The following is an 8,313-nucleotide window of genomic DNA, read 5'->3' as shown; positions in this document are numbered from 1 at the left end:
ACAAAAATACCAAGAATATTATCCTATCATATCTATCAGATCTCACTCTTGTAAGTGACCGTGAAGGGATTGACAACCCCTTATCGCATTGGTTGCGAGGATTTATTTGTTTTGTGTAGCTACGAGGGACTCGCGCCTAGCCTCCTACTGGATTGATACCTTGGTTCTCAAAAACTGAGGGAAATACTTACGCTACTTTGCTGCATCACTCTTTCCTCTTCAAGGGAAAACCAACGCAGTGCTCAAGAGGTAGCAAGAAGGATTTCTGGCATCGTTGCCGGGGAAGTCTACGCAAAAGTCAACATACCAAGTACCCATCACAATCCCTTATCTCCCGCATTACATTATTTGCCATTTGCCTCTCATTTTCCTCTCCCCCACTTCACCCTTGCCATTTTATTCGCCCTCTCTTTTCCGTTTGCCTCTTTTTCGCTTGCTTTTTGTTTGCTCGTGTGTTGGATTGCTTGTTTGTCACGATGGCTCAAGGTAATATCAAATTATGTGACTTTACCAATACCAACAATAGTGATTTCCTTAGCACTCCGATTTCTCCTCTTACCGATACTGAATCTTGTGAAATCAATGCTGCTTTGTTGAATCTTGTCATGAAAGATCAATTCGCCGGCCTTCCTAGTGAAGATGCCGCTACTCATCTAAATAGCTTCGTTGATTTGTGTGATATGCAAAAGAAGAAAGATGTTTATAATGATATTGTTAAATTGAAGCTATTTCCTTTTTCGCTTAGAGATCGTGCTAAAGCTTGGTTTTCTTCTTTGCCTAAAAATAGTATTGATTCTTGGAACAAGTGCAAAGATGCTTTTATCTCTAAGTATTTTCCTCCCGCTAAGATCATCTCTCTTAGAAACGATATTATGAATTTTAAGCAACTTGATCATGAACATGTTGCACAAGCTTGGGAGAGAATGAAGTTAATGATACGTAATTGCCCTACTCATGGTTTGAATTTGTGGATGATTATACAAAAAAATTATGCCGGATTGAATTTTGCTTCTAGAAATCTTTTAGATTCGGCCGCGGGAGGCACTTTTATGGTTAATTATTCTCAATGGCACATTGAAAGATCTACTAATAAAAAAGTGCATGCGATAGAAGAAATTAACGTTTTGAGTGGAAAGATGGATGAACTTATGAAATTATTTGCTAGTAAGAGTGTTTCTTCTGATCCTAATGATATGCCTTTGTCTACTTTGATTAAGAATAATAATGAATCTATGGATGTGAATTTTGTTGGTAGGAATAATTTTGGTAACAACACATATAGAGGAAACTTTAATCCTAGGCCTTATCCTAGTAATTCCTCTAATAATTATGGTAATTCCTACAACAACTCTTATGGAAATTTTAATAAGATTCCCTCTAAATATGAGACTAGTGTTAAAGAGTTTATGAATTCGCAAAAGAATTTCAATGCTTTGCTTGAAGAGAAATTGCTTAAAGTTGATGAGTTGGCTAGGAACGTTGATAGAATTTCTCTTGATGTTGATTCTTTAAAGCTTAGATCTATTCCTCCTAAGCATGATATCAATGAGTCTCTCAAAGCCATGAGAATTTCCATTGATGAGTGCAAAGAAAGAACCGCTAGAATGCGTGCTAAGAAAGATTGCTTTATGAAAGCGTGTTCTTCTAGTTTCTATGAAAATAAAGATGAAGATCTAAAAGTTATTGATGTGTTCCCTGTTAAATCTTTGTTTTGCAATATGAATCTTGATAATGATGTGACTGAATATGATCCACCTTTACCTAGAAGGCGTTCCAAAAATTCAGAGTTTTTAGATCTTGGTGCTAAAATTGATAAAAGTGGGATTGAAGAGATCAAAACCCTAGATGTTGTTAAACCCACTATTTTGGATTTCAAGGAAATTAATTATGAAAATTGCTCTTTGATAGATTGTATTTCCTTGTTGCAATCCGTGCTAAATTCTCCTCATGCTTATACTCAAAATAAAGCGTTTACTAAACATATCGTTGATGCCTTGATGCAATCTTATGAAGAAAAGCTTGAATTGGAAGTTTCTATCGCTAGAAAACTTTATGATGAGTGGGAACCTACTATTAAAATTAAGATTAAGGATCATGAGTTCTATGCTTTATGTGATTTGGGTGCTAGTGTTTCCACTATTCCCAAGACTTTGTGCGATTTGCTAGATTTCCGTGATTTTGATGATTGTTCTCTAAAATTGCACCTTGCGGATTCCACTATTAAGAAACCTATGGGAAGAATTAATGATGTTCTTATTGTTGCAAATAGGAACTATGTGCCCATAGATTTTATTGTTCTTGATATAGATTGCAATCCTTCATGTCCTATTATTCTTGGTAGACCTTTCCTTAGAACGATTGGTGCAATTATCGATATGAAGGAAGGGAATATTAGATTCCAATTTCCATTAAAGAAAGGCATGGAACACTTCCCTAGGAAGAAAATAAAATTACCATATGAATCTATCATGAGAGCCACTCATGGATTGCCTACAAAAGATGGCAACACCTAGATCTATCCTTACTTTTATGCCTAGCTAGGGGCGTTAAACGATAGCGCTTGTTGGGAGCCAACCCAATTTTATTTTTAGTTTTTTGCTTTTTGCTTCTGTTTAGGAATAAATATTTGATCTAGCCTCTGGTTAGATGTGTTTTTATGTTTCAATTAGTGTTTGTGCCAAGTTAAACCTATAGGATCTTCTTGGATGATAGTTATTTGATCTTGCAGAAATTTCCAGAAACTTTCTGTTCACGAAAATAATTGTTAAAAATCACCAGAACGTGATAAAATATTGATTCCAATTGCTGCTGATCAATAAACAAATTTTCTAGGTCGTCCTATTTTGGCTGATTTTTTGGAGTTCCAGAAGTTTGCGTTAGTTACAGATTACTACAGACTGTTCTGTCTTTGACAGATTCTGTTTTTCGTGTGTAGTTTGCTTATTTTGATGAATCTATGGCTAGTAAAATAGTTTATAAACCATAGAGAAGTTAGAATACAGTAGGTTTAACACCAATATAAATAAATAATGAGTTCATTACAGTACCTTGAAGTGGTCTTTTGTTTTCTTTTGCTAACGGAGCTCACGAGATTTTCTGTTGAGCTTTGTGTTGTGAAGTTTTCAAGTTTTGGGTGAAAGATTTTGATGGATTATAGAACAAGGAGTGGCAAGAGCCTAAGCTTGGGGATGCCCATGGCACCCCCAAGACAATCTAAGGACACCAAAAAGCCAAAGCTCGGGGATGCCCTGGAAGGCATCCCCTCTTTCGTCTACTTCCATCGGTAACTTTACTTGGAGCTATATTTTTATTCACCACATGATATGTGTTTTGCTTGGAGCGTCTTGTATGATTTGAGTCTTTGATTTTTAGTTTACCACAATCATCCTTGCTGTACACACCTTTTGAGAGAGCCATACAAGATTTGGAATTTATTAGAATACTCTATGTGCTTCACTTATATCTTTTGAGTTATATAGTTTTGCTCTAGTACTTCACTTATATCTTTTAGAGCACGGTGGTGGATTTGTTTTATAGAAACTATTGATCTCTCATGCTTCACTTAGATTATTTTGAGAGTCTTAAATAGCATGGTAATTTGCTTAAATAATCCTAATATGCTTGGTATTCAAGATTTGTAAAAAACTTTCTTATGAGTGAGTTGAAAGCTATGAGAAGTTTGATGCTTGATAATTGTTTTGAGATATAAAGATGATGATATTAGAGTCATGCTAGTTGAGTAGTCATGAATTTGAGAAATACTTGTGTTAAAGTTTGTGATTCCCGTAGCATGCACGTATGGTGAACCGTTATGTGATGAAGTCGGAGCATGATTTATTTATTGATTGTCTTCCTTATGAGTGGCGGTCGGGGACGAGCGATGGTCTTTTCCTACCAATCTATCCCCCTAGGAGCATGCGTGTAATACTTTGCTTTGATAACTTGTAGATTTTTGCAATAAGTATATGAGTTCTTTATGACTAATGTTGAGTCCATGGATTATACGCACCCTTCCTCCTTCCGCCATTGCTAGCCTCTCTAATACCGCGCACTTTTCGCCGGTATCATAAACCCACCATATAACTTCCTCAAAACAGCCACCATACCTACCTATCATGGCATTTCCATAGCCATTCCGAGATATATTGCCATGCAACTTTCCACCGTTCCATTTATTATGACACGCTCCATCATTGTCATATTGCTTTGCATGATCATGTAGATGACATCGTATTTGTGGCAAAGCCACCGTTCATAATTCTTTCATACATGTCACTCTTGATTCATTGCATATCCCGGTATACCGCCGGAGGCATTCATATAGAGTCTTATTTTGTTCTAAGTATCGAGTTGTAATTGTTGAGTTGTAAGAAAATAAAAGTGTGATGATCTTCATTTTTAGAGCATTGTCCCAAGTGAGGAAAAGGATGATGGAGACTATGATTCCCCCACAAGTCGGGATGAGACTCCGGACGAAAAAAAGAGGCCATAAAAAGAAGAGAAAAGGCCCAAATAAAAAAATGAGAGAAAAAGAGAGAAGGGACAATGTTACTATCATTTTACCACACTTGTGCTTCAAAGTAGCACCATGATCTTCATGATAGAGAGTCTCTTATTTTGTCACTTTTATATATTAGTGGGAATTTTTCATTATAGAACTTGGCTTGTATATTCCAATGATGGGCTTCCTCAAAATGCCCTAGGTCTTCATGAGCAAGAGAGTTGGATGCACACCCACTTAGTTTCTTTTGTTGAGCTTTCATATACTTATAGCTCTAGTGCATCCGTTGCATGGCAATCCCTACTCACTCACATTGATATCTATTGATGGGCATCTCCATAGCCCGCTGATACGCCTAGTTGATGTGAGACTATCTTCTCCCTTTTTTTCTTCTCCACAACCACCATTCTATTCCACATATAGTGCTATATCCATGGCTCACGCTCATGTATTGCGTGAAGATTGAAAAAGTTTGAGAACGTCAAAAGTATGAAACAAGTGCTTGGCTTGTCATCGGGGTTGTGCATGATTTAAATACTTTATGTGGTGAAGATAGAGCATAGCCAGACTATATGATTTTGTAGGGATAACTTTCTTTGGCCATGTTATTTTGAGAAGACATGATTGCTTTGTTAGTATGCTTGAAGTATTATTATTTTTATATCAATATTAAACTTTTGTCTTGAATCTTTCGGATCTGAATATTCATACCACAATTAAGAAGAATTACATTGAAATTATGCCAAGTAGCACTCTGCATCAAAAATTCTGTTTTTATCATTTACCTACTCGAGGACGAGCAGGAATTAAGCTTGGGGATGCTTGATACGTCTCCAACGTATCTATAATTTTTGATTGCTCCATGCTATATTATCTACTGTTTTGGACATTTTTGGGCTTTATTATTCACTTTTATATTATTTTTGGGACTAACCTATTAACCGGAGGCCCAGCCCAGAATTGCTGTTTTTTTGCCTATTTCAGAGTTTCGCAGAAAAAGAAAATCAAACGGAGTCCAAACGGAATGAAACCTTCGGGAACGTGATTTTTAGGAAGATTATGATCCAGGAGACTTGGACCCTACGTCAAGAAACAAAGGAGGAGGCCACGAGGTAGGGGGCGCGCCTACCCCCCAGGGCGCGCCCTCCACCCTCGTGGGTCCCCGGTTGCTCCACCGACGTACTCCTTCCTCCTATATATACCTACGTACCCCCAAACGATCAGATACGGAGCCAAAAACCTAATTCCACCGCCGCAAACTTCTATACCCACGAGATCCCATCTTGGGGCCTATTCCGAAGCTCCGCCGGAGGGGGCACCCATCACGGAGGGCTTCTACATCAACACCATAGCCTCTCCGATGAAGTGTGAGTAGTTTACCTCAGACCTTCGGGTCCATAGTTATTAGCTAGATGGCTTCTTCTCTCTTTTTGGATCTCAATACAATGTTCTCCCCCTCTCTCGTGGAGATCTATTCGATGTAATCTTCTTTTTGCGGTGTGTTTGTTGAGACCGATGAATTGTGGGTTTATGATCAAGATTATCTATGAACAATATTTGAATCTTCTCTGAATTCTTTTATGTATGATTGGTTATCTTTGCAAGTCTCTTCGAATTATCAGTTTGGTTTGGCCTACTAGATTGATCTTTCTTGCAATGGGAGAAGTGCTTAGCTTTGGGCTCAATCTTGCGGTGTCCTTTCCTAGTGACAGTAGGGGCAGCAAGGCACGTATTATATTGTTGCCATCGAGGATAACAAGATGGGGTTTTTATCATATTGCATGAATTTATCCCTATACATCATGTCATCTTGCTTAAGGCGTTACTCTGTTTTCATGAACTTAATACTCTAGATGCATGCTGGATAGCGGTCGATGAGTGGAGTAATAGTAGTAGATGCAGGCAGGAGTCGGTCTACTTGTCTCGGATGTGATGCCTATATACATGATCATACCTAGATATTCTCATAACTATGCTCAATTCTGTCAATTGCTCAACAGTAATTCGTTCACCCACCGTAAAATACTTATGCTCTTGAGAGAAGTTACTAGTGAAACCTATGGCCCCCGGGTCTATCTTCATCATATTAATCTTCCAACACTTAGTTATTTCCTTTGCTTTTATTTTACTTTGCATCTTTATCACAAAAATACCAAGAATATAATCCTATCATATCTCACCCTCGTAAGTGACCGTGAAGGGATTGACAACCCCTTATCTCGTTGGTTGCGAGGATTTATTTGTTTTGTGTAGGTACGAGGGACTCGCGCGTAGCCTCCTACTGGATTGATACCTTGGTTCTCAAAAACTGAGGGAAATACTTACGCTACTTTGTTGCATCACCCTTTCCTCTTCAAGGGAAAACCAACGCAGTGCTCAAGAGGTAGCACTCTCCGCGTCCTCCGCCGGCCTCCCCGCGCGCCTCCGAGTGCCCTCGCTGCCTGAGCCCCGGCCACCCTCGCTCCGAGTGCCGCCGTGACGTCCGCTGTCGGCGTTGCCGTTTTTACGGCCACATCGCGAGGAACTGCACCAACCCGCCCCCCATCCCCCGTCCCTCGGGCTCGCCGCCACCGAAGTGCCTGCGGCTGGGGTCGTCCGGGTCGTCGGAGGCAAGCGTGGCTGGCCCCCAGCGTGGCCCCGCGTCCTCCGGGACTGGATCCGTGCCCCCCTCCTCGTCGTTGGCGTCCTCCGACTCCCTGCCTGGCTTCCCTGCCGCGTCTCGCCCGGCCAGCTCGGGTGCGCTGTCGGGTGTGATTCTCCCCCTCTCCGGCCAACCTTCCCTCCGCCCGGCCAGTGCGGTCTGCTACATCCCCCACTGCGCCAAGATGGACGCGGCGGTGGAGGAGCTCCGCTCCGCGCTCATCGCCACCGTCGCCGGTTACCGCGTGCACGTCTCTGCCGAGGAGGTTTCCGAGGCTCTGCTGGCGTGTTTCAATCTTCCGCCGTGGTGAGTTCTCGGTGCACCCCACCACCCTGGCGACTTTCTTCTCCGCTTCCACTCCCAGGAGGACCGTGCTCGCATGGCGGCGGCCTGCCTGCGTACCCCGCGGTTCAGGCTCGTCTTCACTCCGTGGAGCGACCTCGCCGGCAGGGAACCGGTCTCTGCGCGGTTCTGTGTGCGCATTGTGATGCGTGGGATCCCGAACCATGCGTGGAGCCGCTCGTCGGCGGTCACCCTGCTCGCCCCGTTCTGTCTCATTGAGGAGATCGCGCCCGAGGCGCGCTCCGGGCGCGACATGTCTGTGTTCCGCCTCACCGCCTGGACGGCCAACCTAGATGCCATTCCGCGCTCCTCTGAGCTTCTTCTTCTGGTGCGCGATGGGGTGCCGCTCGACGCGGACCCAGATCGTGTCTCCCGTTTTGCGCTGTCGCTGCTCCGCTTCCCGGTGGCCATCCATGTCGAGGAGACTGAAGATTACCGGCTGCTGGGCCCTTCGCCACCCCCTCCCCCGCCCCGGATGCCGACGCCAGCAATGGCCTTGACCGCGATTCCCCCCCCGTCCCTGAGCCATGGCCTCGACGCCATGCGTTCCCTCCTGGGCGACCTCGAGGGCGCTCGCCGCGCCGTGCCCCGGGCAGCGGACATGGTCGTCGCCGGCAGCTTCCCCACCGTGGCTGGCGTGGGGTCTTGGGCCCGCACCCGTCAGCTTCTTCGGCCGCGCCTCGGATCCCTGCTGCCATGTGCCTGGCGCCTGCCATCAGCGTCCCCGCTTTGCCGCTCCAAAGTGATGGGCCCGCGCTTTCGCCTGCGCTGCTGACCGTTCCCGCGCTAGGCGCCACGTCTCGGGGGAACGACCGGATTGACCAGGTTC

This window comes from Triticum aestivum, chromosome 5D (assembly GCF_018294505.1).
Source record: "Triticum aestivum cultivar Chinese Spring chromosome 5D, IWGSC CS RefSeq v2.1, whole genome shotgun sequence".
NCBI classification, from domain to species: domain Eukaryota; kingdom Viridiplantae; phylum Streptophyta; class Magnoliopsida; order Poales; family Poaceae; genus Triticum; species Triticum aestivum.
Note: the sequence above shows the minus strand (reverse complement) of the source record.